The sequence below is a fragment of the Chrysemys picta genome, chromosome 4 (assembly GCF_011386835.1).
Source record: "Chrysemys picta bellii isolate R12L10 chromosome 4, ASM1138683v2, whole genome shotgun sequence".
NCBI classification, from domain to species: domain Eukaryota; kingdom Metazoa; phylum Chordata; order Testudines; family Emydidae; genus Chrysemys; species Chrysemys picta.
In genome coordinates, this window is record NC_088794.1 from 12,374,868 (window position 1) to 12,386,612 (window position 11,745).

The following is an 11,745-nucleotide window of genomic DNA, read 5'->3' on the forward strand; positions in this document are numbered from 1 at the left end:
GAGCCCACCCGTGTCCCACTGTTCCAGGCAGGAGGGACCAAAGCCCAAGGGCTTCATCCCGGGGCAGAGGGCCTGTAACCTGAGGTGGTAGTTCTCAGGCTTCAGCCCTGGGCAGTGGGGCTCAGGCTTCAGCTTTGGCCCAGGCCCCAGCCAGCCTAACACCAGCCCTGGTGAAATGGGGTCACAACCCAGTTTGAGAACTGCTGTGCTAGACCACATTTCTGTGTGTATATTTACCGTGTCCCCTCTTACCCATCCCCAGCCTGAGGTAACAAGCCCAGCCTTTTCCCTGTGAGAATGCCTGACTGAGTGCTGGGAACGAGAGAGCCAGGTTGGTGACAGACTGTTAGGGCGACCAGAATGAGAGGAAGTAAATATCAGGACACATGGGGGTCCGCCGGCGGAGCAGAAAAAAAAAGCCGAGTGCTGCCAGTGGAGAAAAAAAAACAACACCGGCGAAGCGAAATATTGGGACAAATTGCGTCCCGACCCAACATCGGTCGGGACGCGGGACAAACACCTAAATAGCAGGACGGTCCCGATTTTATCAGGACGTCTGGTCACCCTACAGACTGTGGGAAAGTGAGCTGGGGCAAGCCCGGCCTGGCATTGGGCGCAGTGTGGGGGCTATGGGGCCATGCTGCTGGGCACACTGAGGTAATGGAAGCCACGGGGTCTCTCAGTCGGCCAGGAGGGGGGCGGGCGTTATGGCGGTTCGGGGTCTCTCTACTCTGCGCTGAGGGGCCGGGCAGTTGGTTACGGGGTCTCTGTGCCCCGCACGGAGGGGGGTTCGGGGTCTCTCTGTCCGGCGCTGAGGGGCCGGGCAGTTGGTTACGGGGTCTCTGTGCCCCGCACGGAGGGGGGTTCGGGGTCTCTCTGTCCGGCGCTGAGGGGCCGGGCAGTTGGTTACGGGGTCTCTGTGCCCTGCATGGGGGGGAGGGGGGGTCGGGGTCTCTCTGTCCGGCGCTGAGGGGCCGAGCAGTTGGTTACGGGGTCTCTGTGTCCCGCACGGAGGGGCTTTACGGGCTCGCTGCCCCGCACGGAAGGGCGGGGCGTTACGGGGTCTCTACTCTGCGCTGACGGGACGTGAGGGCTTTACGGGCTATCTCGGCCCGACGTGGAGGGAAAGGGGAGTTATGGGCGGGGTCTCTCTGCCCGGCGCTGAGGGCACTGGGGGCGTGGCTACGGGCTCTCTCTGCTCGCTCCCTCTTTAGCGCCTGGCACCAGACAGAGTCACGGATACGGACCACAGGAAGGACGCGCCACTCTCCGCCGCCATACGGGGAGAACTAGCCCCAGCCGTTACCCTGGGCAATGGGTGGGGCAAAAAGCGGCGCCCGCTCCGCATTGGCCAGCTCTAGTGGCGGCTGTGGCCAATCACCGCGCACCCCTGCGGCAGGTCCGGCTCCTGTCAGCAGGGCGCGATGCTCTCAGCCGGCGGCGCCAGCGAGGACGGGACCGGACGGCGCCGAAACGAGTGAGTGAGCTCGAGAGCAGGACGCTGTTTCTACTATGTTAGGACCGGAGGAGATGGCGCCTACCCTCCCGCACGTTATTGGCTACTGCGCCTGTCACTCATACCCCTATCTCTCCCTAGTCTCATTCACCCCGGGCAGCGCCATCCATCGGCCGTACTGCGCATGTGCACAGTATCCGGGTGGGGCTGGCAGTGAAGGCGAAAGCGAGTTTCTGTTGGGCGCGTGACCGAATCCCAGGGGGCCGCGGTGCTGTTATTGCCCCGCCCCCTCTTCACACCCAGCCGCACGTGCTGGACAGGCTAGGTCTGGGTCTCAGCAGCCTGGGACTAGGGGCTGCCTGGGGCCACAGGGTGGGTGGGGTGCAGCCCCTGCTAGTCCTCAGGAGGGGTGCAGGGGACGGAAGGTGTTTAAACTGTGTTTTTGATTCTGTTTCTCCCCATTAGTCTGAATTATCCATGACATCCAAACTGCATCACATGAAGTCCAAATCATTAGAGGAATGCCTCTGCTTGCACTGACCAGAGGATGTTTGGATTCTGATGTCAGCCCAGTTCTGCAGCTTGACAGGAATCAGGTGTTGTCCCCAGTGTACATAAAATTCTTCTTTGCAGCCAAACTAGTCTAACCTGCCTTTTGTTAACTGGAACTGGAGCAATAAAACAAAGAAAATAAATGCCTCATTTTCCGGCTTTGTGGGTGAGAGAACAATAAGTGAAGATTATAATGCTGGAAACTGACAGGCTTCAACCAGCTGCCTCAGGAATCTGCCAAGAGCTTTGCTGAAAATATGTTCCTCATCTTAGCAACGGAGCTGACTTATCACACATCTGCCCACCTTTATTCGAATGACGCTCTTGATCTGAGAGCTCAGGCATTGTCAGTTTCATCCAGAACAATTTACAAACTTGGAACCTAATCCTGTAAACCCTTAATCATTTGATCAATCCCATTGAAGACAAATGGGACTACTTGCATGACTATGGACCACTTTTGTGGTAAGAGTTTCAGGTGTTTGTTCTGTTCCTAGAAAGGAAGTTGAATCTCCCATTGAAATGCAATGATTGAGTACAATACTGTAATGCAGTTTAGGATACAGTTCTACTTAAAATTTGTCTTTTAATAAGTTATACATATGCTGAAATGGCTCCTCACCTAACTCCCATATACCATATAAACAGACTGAAATACTACACTGTCTGCTTCACAATGGATTGGCTAAAGATGCTATTTAAGACCCACCTCTTCCCTTCTTAGCAGCCTGACCCCCCTCTCTCTCACAGGCGCATTGCAGGCAGGGAGCTGGGTTCAAGGCTCTTTGCCTTCCCATGAGCCCCTACACCCAGCCGCTCCCAGGAGCCTCCCTCAGCACTTGAGAGAGGAGAAGCTCCCTGCGGTCCCCTAGAAACAGGAGCCCGTGCCTTCCCCCCATGACCCATGCACTCCCAGGAGCCTCAGCCCCCCACTGCCCCTGCCTCCCACCCCCATCCCACTCCTCACCCCCCTGCTGCTGAGCCTTGGGCCCGGCCAGCCTGCTGCCAAGATCCCGGTGCCAAGAGGAGCACGAACCTCAGCTGCTGCAGTTTTGGCACCTTGAGGGCCCAGCACTTAAAGTGGGCCCCGGGTGCCATGATGCCCATGCTCCTGGCCACGTGGCCTGTGTGCCAGAGTAGGGAGATTGCTGTACGACTCCCATTGCAGCCGTGCACACCTGCAGCTTACAGTTGCAATGTGCCAGTGTTTAGCAAGGGATATATTGCAACCAGCAAGGCAGTAGAAAAACCAGCCCAGCCACGACTAGGTGGCAACCCCAACACATGCTTCAAAGTGGCTGGGCGTGGGTGGCCCCCCAGCTCCGGAGCCTCTACACTCTACTTGGTTCCTTGTTATGCCAGCGCAGGTTTCAAGCCACACTCCCTAAATGGGTGGATTTTAGCAGACTTTGCTTATTAATCTCTACTCCTTATTGGAGGGCCGTAGGTGAGGAACCCTTGACCACAACACGCACTGCTAGCTCATCCCCCAACCCTGGTGTGGCACCACAGATAAGCCTGCACCAAGCTTTCCTTCTTCACCGGGGGAAAAGGGCTGTACAAAATTCCATTGTTTGGGTTATTGCCCCACTGTAATGAGGTGCAAACCATCACCGCAGAAAACAAATCACAAGACTTCTGATTCCTGATGTGATGGGCACCATGGTGAAAACCAGCTCAGTTAAGGGCTTGTCTACACTCAAAAGCAGGGCCACGTTAACTAGTCCAGTGCAGTTAGCGAAGCAACACCCGGCTCCATAAGCTCTTCCCCCAAGCCCAGTGTGGCTGCAGCGATATCAGCACGAACGTTTAGTCTGGTTTAGGAAGCAAAACGAGCTGTGTGGCTAGCCAACACCTTGGGACTGATAAACTTGCATCCACACTAGGGCTCAATCCAGTGTAGCTACAGGGGTAAAATAATTACAGCCCTGGATACCTTCTCTAGAGCAGAGCAGGCCTAAGCCTTTGCCAATAAACTCCAGGCAACAGTGTGGGAGGGGACTGGGCAGAGCCTGGCGAGAAGACACAATACTTTGGCCCAGTGGCTTTGCCTTTGATACAGTGTGTTGGTACTGGAGCCAGCTGATGTAACTGAAATGATAGGGCAGGGGTTCTCAAACTGGGGGGTCAGGACCCCTCGGGGTCACAAGGTCATTACATGGGGGGGTTACAAGCTGTCAGCCTCCACCCCAAACCCCACTTGCATCCAGCATTTATAATGGTGTTAAATATATTAAAAAGTGTGTTTAATTTATTGGGGAGGGGGGGTCACACTCAGAGGCTTGTGATGTGAAAGGGGTCTCCAGTAAAAAAGTTTGAGACCCACTGTGATAGGGTATGTCTACATAGGGGGTAGGGTTTAATCCGAAGCATTCAAAGTCAAAGAATAAAACAGTCTCCTTGATGACTGGACCGTGATGTGTAAGCAGAGCCTGTCACCTTGCTGGTGAGTTTCATGACATTGCACGAGCAGTGAGAGTAGGGCCTGGCACCCATGCTGCAATACCAGAATCCAAAGCACATCACAAGCAAACAGAGTCACTCATGTTCTTGTATGTTGATCATGCAAAGCAAACAGGATGCTACTGTGGAGCTTGGACTCAGGTTGCATTGATGTGCCCAAAATATTGCTCTGTTCTTGGAGGTGGGAATAGACATTGTGCCTTATGTGGCCAGTGGATGTGAATCCACTTCAGCTTTCAACGGCATGGGAAAAGATGGCTGAACACAGCAGCTGAGCACCCAGAGAAGTGGGTGGAGACGGAGTTTAGAGCTCTTCTCTCCACACCCACCCCCGCAGGTGTGCAGAGGAAAGGGAGCTCCACAGTGCCTCTCACACACCCATAGACACCTCAACACCATACAAAACCAGTGGGGGGAAGGCAGCAGAAGCCTGCTGTCTGCCCCCATCCTGGTGATTAGGGACCTGATGTGGGAGACCATGGGTCACTTCCCCCATCTGCTTGATGAGCAGAAAGTCTGTAAAAGGGGGTCTGGCATCTCTCAAGCGAGTGCCTTAATTGCTGAGCTAAAGGATAGGCTGGTGTGGGCTGCTCTTTTTGACGCTGTTCCACTTCAATTGTATGACTTGTGTGAAGCAATAGCAAAGCACAAGAAGCCTGCTACAGAACGGTAGTTAGGAGAACTCTGCTGGGCAATGGAACACCCTGGTTCAATTGCCACCTCTGCTTGCCGAGGAGAAGGGCTTTCGACAGGGAATGCCCAGCTGCTTGAAGCTGTTCCGGTTTAATGAACTATGAATTGGGCCAGTGAAAGGCTCAGAATTGCTTGATAGGCTGCTGACCTCAAAAATGCAAGAGCTTATTCCAACACCTCTCTCAGCCTGTTAAGAATGGACCTAGGGTCTCCCACTGCCTGGGTGGGTAGCCTAGCCACAGGGGACAAGAGAGTGATTTCTTTTTTAATGTAGCTCAAGGAATATTTAAATAAAACAGCCCTGCAGGCAGCTGATACGCATTGTAAACCCCTTGTTCACAGCAAGGATTGAAGCAGGTACTCTAACAGCCCATACAAGAGCCCCAACCACTACACCACAGGAGGCATCTCTTTTGGGAAGTGTCCTTTGGCCCAATTCATAGTTAATTACAGTGGAAGAGCTTCAAGAGAAAAGGGTATTTCTCACAAGGCAGAATTGAACCTGGATCTTCCACCCCCTAGTAGGGTACTCTAACCACTGTACCACACAGGGTTTCTCAAATTATGCTTGGCCCAGTTAATAGTTAATTACAACAATTTCAAGAGAAAAAGCTCACTCAACTCCTCACCCCAGAGCTGGAGGAATTGACCCACAGGTTCCAACTGCCCAGGTTAGTACCCAAATCCCCCTATCATTGAGGGCTTCTTACACTTGACTTCTGCTTTGGCTGTTATTAGTTAATTAAAGTGGAACGGCTTCCAGAGGTAAGACCAAGGCAGTCCCACATCAGGTAGTCCCGCTGAAATAAATGGAGGCCAGCTTCTCTCGAACTCTGAACATGTGTACAGAAGGGCACAAAATTAGTAAAGTTTTAAAAACTGAACTAATATGTTCATAACAATGTAATATTACAATAGCCTGTTAGGTTGCAAACACACTTGTAATGTTTGGCCATCATTACACAGCAGCTAGAAGCATAAAACATGTATGGTGGAGGAAAATGAAGAAAACTTCTTCTCATAGGGTAGACATGGCTTTTTCTGCCAGTTTTATTAATCTTAACTTTCCCCCCTTGCTTTGAACAGAACTGAAAGTAACTCAGCTGTTTAACAAAACTGCTAGTTATATACAGCACCTTATGCTGCCCAAGATGTTAAGTAGCAGATGCAGCACAGTGTTGGGCATAGTGCCAGGTAATTAACTTGTTGATTGGAAGAAGTTACTACCTTTTAGACTCTGGATTGGAATAAGGTTACAGATGATGAGATTGGCAGTGAGGTATCCTGTTGCTCCTGTATGATTTGTGGTCTAAACAGAGATTGCTATCCCATAATCTTTTTGTCTCCATTTTAGAACGGGACTGGCCATATCCAGAGAGATGGTGGCAGGCCGTGGTGCTGGAACATGCCAGGTCATCATCACCACTCCCATGGAGATGCTGACAATCCAACTACAGGAATCAGAGAGAGTAGGTAATTGAGCACTTATCCCCCGCATTTACAACGTGCTTGGCTTTGAGTGTCAATTTCTGGGTGCTAATGTGTCTGTGCTAAAGAGCCACATTTTCATTTACACACAGATCTCTGAAGTCATGAATGATGGAGCTGTTAATATTATTTCAGGTTTTAGCTCTCACTGCCTGAGAGCAAGAATCAGTGCAGATCAATCTTTGTACTGTACAACACTTTGGCCCCAGGGGAATGGAGGACAAAGAGGAATCTTGTACTGATCTTCTGTCAGTCTATTGTGGCTGATTGGGTGTGATAATACAGAATTGGCAATGTCTTGTCAGGTCAGAGCACCGTTCAGTGGTTGGGAAAGATCAGCGAGAAGTAGCAGCTTTGGTATGAGACTTCTTGAGTGCAGGCCAGTTCTTGTAAGAAAGTGATTTGGGTGGTGGCCATGACCAGATTCTCCAGCCTCATCTGAACTGAGGATGAAGAACTAGATCTGAAACTTCAGGAAGAGTGCCAGGAAATAAGTAAGCTTGACATTTCCGGCTTCGTTTCAGCATCTCAACAGCTTGTGAGTGGAATCCACTGTTCAAGTTCTGGCTGCAAACTTGTAGCTGTCAGCTCTCCCCTGACTAGAGCATACAACATTGGACCTGCTGCACTTACAAACAGATTATCTGCTACACACATAGCAGATGCACTTCTGCATACGCAAGGCATTAAGGGACTCTACAGGAGTCTTGGAGCCATTTTATTGAGGTGGTAATGGTACATTTCTCATTTTCTCCTTTCATTGGTGAGAACTGCTGAACAAGGGGTGTTATGTAAACATGGTGTCTTCTTTTCTCAGGGATGTTTCCTTCTCCATCATCTACTTTCCATTATTTGCACATTTGAACAGAGGAGGACAGGAGTCTCTGGATGACAGAGCCCCATTTTATCAGTTATTTCTAGCTGGTTATGTGGCTGGCTCTGTGGCAGCAGTCTGTGTCAATCCGTGTGATGGTAAGAGGCTTTTTATAACACGTTTGGAATCCACACAGGGACTGTCACTTGAAGAACAATCCCCTTCGTGTCTGTGCTTTGAGATAGGCATCTCAACAGCTGTACCATAGAGTAGTGAAGAGGTGTTTTTGAGGAGGGTGGCTGTATCAATGGGACCTTAAAAACAGTCCTTGAGTGCTGTTAGGATGTCCCAACAAAGAATGCTGATGGCTCCAGGAAAGCTCAATGGAAATTAAAGGTCAATATATGCTACTTCACACAGACATGAATGAAACTTCCTATTGATTTGGAAAGGAGGAGGAATATCTTGGTAGGTGTATTATAGTCTTTTTGCCTTTTTTGAAGCATTAAGTGTTGGCTATTGCAGAAGGCAAGACTGGACAGACCAATGGTCTGATCAGTGTTGCAGTCCGTATGTTCTCGTACAATACAAATAACTGTTCAGTGTTCAACCAGGTCAGTGGAAATACGTGGCACTTTTTTTAGGCTAGAAGGGGAGTCAAACAGCATTTAACACACTTGTCTTCATCTTTCTGGGTATGGGGCAGAGGAGATCATTCTGGTCTCTGCTGTCTACTAAAATAAAGCAAGAAAAGTCTTAGTATGGATAACTGACAAGATGTGTGTCTTCAAAGAGCATTCAGGGGTCCTTTCCTGGCCCTGCCTGTATAAATCTGTTCAAGCCAACACTATGCTTTACCATGGAACATTTTGATTTTCCAATAATAAAGACACAGCTCCAGTCACTAACCAAAGGAACAAGTGAGGACAGCTACAGTGGACTAGTTGACTGTGTAAGGTAACAAATGAAGAATGATGATGGGCAATATTTTTCAAAAGTGATTAATTAGGGGTTTGTATGACTTGGGCAGCCTTGAAAATTGTACTCTTTGTGGCTTTGAGTCATTTTGTGTAATTGTGGAGATCAGTGAGTTCTTAATGGTGAACTAGTTTTGTAGCACTGGGCAGACAGCCCGGGAGTTAATATTCCAATTCATTTATAAATGGGATATTTTTTGCTGAATGTGAATTCATTTTTCTTATTTGATAAAACACAAGTAATAACAGTCTTGTCCCTCAGTGCAGAAGGACTGAGAATCAGCCACTGCCTGTATATGAACTGCCTCGGCTCAAACATCATATCACCAACAAAAATGTGGTGATATCTTTCATCATTGTATTGTTGCCACCTAGGTATCGACAGCTGTGTGCACCCATGAGGGAAATGGCACTGGTGAGCTATACAAGTGGGAGCCATTCTTAGCTCACTGCCATGATATAAATGTCAATACACTTTCACCTAGATCAAAGGCATTTAGGTTTCTAAATTCCACTGATTTCAGTGCAGTGGCATGGGGGTGGAAGTCTGTCTTGCCAGTGATCTAAGGACTCCTACCATTAGAATATATTCTTAGTTTTTAATAGATTGTGAAGCATTAGTTCTGAATTAGATAGACATGCTGCTGCCACAAGTTTACATTTGTGTTTTTTCTCTCTCTTTCATGAAAGCTGAATGTGTATAGGGAAAACCGTTCTGTGGTAAATGACATGTTTGAGAGCCTGGTAACAAAACCAATACATATTGTCTTCTATTTTCAGGAAAATTTGATGGAAGGAGGGTCCCTCTGCCTTCCTGAGAGGGGCTGGCTGCAGAGCATTAGTCACTGCTCCTCTCTTTGGTATCCCAAGTCATTTACTTTATTGGAGTAGGGGAGTTCCTTGTTGAGCTTTCCCAATATGGCAGATTTTCATCCTAACTCTTCATGCCATGGACATGTTGGAACAGAACCTGCAAGAATCATCGATATAGAGAGGACCCAAGAAACAAATGGCAACTCAGATTGATTTACTTACATTCTTAGTGAATCTGGGGTTCCCTGAATACACTGTTACTAATCAACTAAAGTTAATGGAAAGTTGGGACAACGTATCCCCTGGGCTGCTGCTCAGTGTTGCACCCCAGCTTGGGGATGCTGTACGTCTCCTTTTCATGGCATTTCCTATTATCCGTTTGCACCAAGAGTCAGACTTGTGACACCAACAACCAGTGCAGTACAGGAGTCTGCATATTGTTAGTGTATGAGAATGTCTCCCAGTGCTAAGGGTTCTAAGAGATATAAATCTCTATATGTGAAACGACCATTGATGTTTTACTGAATTTTGTGTACTTTTCAGAGGGTAGCATGCTCAGACATTAGGGGTAGTTGATTTGGAACTTCAGTAGGTGGTGGAATTTAATGGGGCAGGTTAAAGACTTCAGTCTTACATGGAGGTTAAGGACATGCTGTTGAAGGAATATATATATATATATATATATTTAATGAAGGGAACATGAACAACACATTTTCTAATGGGTTTGGAGCCAAGTCTTTCTCTATTAGCTGCACTTGATTATCCAGCTACCGGACTAGAAAGGTCTGTCTTGGTATTTCTCTTTGTTCTCTGTTCCATCAATGCTGTTTCATTAATTCACTCTTTACAATTAATTGGGAACAGAAGGCTATGGCTTATAAAAAGTCATAGTTTACAACTTGGAGCATTTCCTTGTAAAGAAGGTGGTTGCTTTGGTGACTGCTAAAAACAGAAGCCATTTCAGACCATACATGCATGGTAGGCAAACTATCCTAGACAGGCACTCAGTATGAAATTCATCCTGTACAAGGCCTACTTATCACTTACAATATGGGTTCTAGAGTGAGCCCCAAATGGATTTTGTATGCTCATAAACCCTAATTGTTCAGCAGACATAGGTGCTACTTGAACTTGTTAGCATAACTCACTCCATACTTGAACTTCTCAGCAATAAAAGACCAGTTCTTCCCTCAAACAAACATACAGTGCAACCACTGAATTTGCTAGGAGCTGCACCTGAGGATAAAACTGGATCAGGAGTTTTTAACCATGTTAAAATATTACCTTTGATTATATTTAGCCAGTTCTTTTCCTTGGCAGTGAGCTCATGTAATGGCTGATCCCAGTTTTTTCTTTGTTGTTTGCAGAGGAATAAACTGGTCAGTATCTTTGGCCCCTTCCCCAAATCCACTGTGTGCAGTCTGCAATTTAAATGTATATGGTGCAAGGAAAGCTTGAAGCCCTCTATGACATTAATGGCAACTTTGTAGAAGCCATCCGTACCCTGTGCCTGCCATACCACCTTGCAGCAAAAGCTAGTGATCCTTCTGTATTAATGAAGCATATTTTTTCTTTGCTGCAGCCCTGTGTGCCCCCCCACACACACACACACAGTCCTTGGATAAATGAAAGGAGTGAGATTGGCTTGGGCAGAGGAGAGAAGGGACTGAATGGCCTTCTTCCATCTCTGACTTCTCCAATTCTGATAATAAAATAGATGTGTGAATGCTAGGGATGTAAAATTCCATAAGTGGGTTCTGCGGCTTTTTTCCCCTGCTGTGAACCACCTGCTAGAAACCACCTAGCCCTTTCATGGCGTGTTTGGTCTGTTTTATTTATAGCTTACCATTGAGCCACCTGTTGCAGTTTCACATCTGCAGGGGTTCATAGTGAGGCAAAAATTCATTCATTCACCTACTCTTACTTCCCTACGAGTGGGCACAGACTCTTCACCCATGCCTGCTCAGCACCTAAAAGAAGGCTGCCACTTACTGTGCACAAAGTGGGTGTAGACTCCAAATTGAGGAGCAGGGCATGTGTAATTCCACTTAATGTACATTGGGAGAGGACCATGTGCCACCTATTTTATTTATTTTTTTAAAGTGACCAAGCCCTTTATGTCCGAACCACATTTCATGTAATCTTTACAAACAAAACTCAAACAGAGGGTTCAACTTGCCCCCACTCCCTTTACCCTTCAACATAAATTACAGATAAGCCATAAAGCTCAACAAACTCAGGCTCCTTCAGTCAAGTGGGGAAGGGGGTTTTTCAATGCAAAGTCCTTGATTCTGGAATTCCCAGCCCCAGATGTTTAAAGCCACGGACATAGAGCTTGCGCACCCAAGGACATTACACATGGGGAGAGGCATCTCTCAGACAGACAGTATTAAGCTGTATACATGGATGACAGCACCTGAGAGCAAAGTGGAAATGAACACACTGCAGTGACCCAGTCTAGAAGGCACGAAAGGGCATGGAACAGATCA

At 48.0% G+C, this 11,745-nt stretch overlaps 1 long non-coding RNA gene across 2 annotated transcripts; it reads left to right on the forward strand.

Moving 5' to 3' along the window:
* The first annotated feature begins 1,229 nt into the window (after nt 1-1,229).
* Nucleotides 1,230-9,764, forward strand: LOC101950212 (uncharacterized). Of its 2 annotated transcripts, none has more exons than XR_010600366.1 (5): nt 1,230-1,477; nt 1,922-2,473; nt 6,519-6,633; nt 7,470-7,624; nt 9,224-9,764. It is a non-coding gene; the product is annotated as an uncharacterized LOC101950212 (long non-coding RNA). The 2 variants fall into 2 exon arrangements; XR_010600365.1 differs by having other exon boundaries at nt 1,339-1,477; nt 6,519-6,637.
* Nucleotides 9,765-11,745: the final 1,981 nt, after the last annotated feature.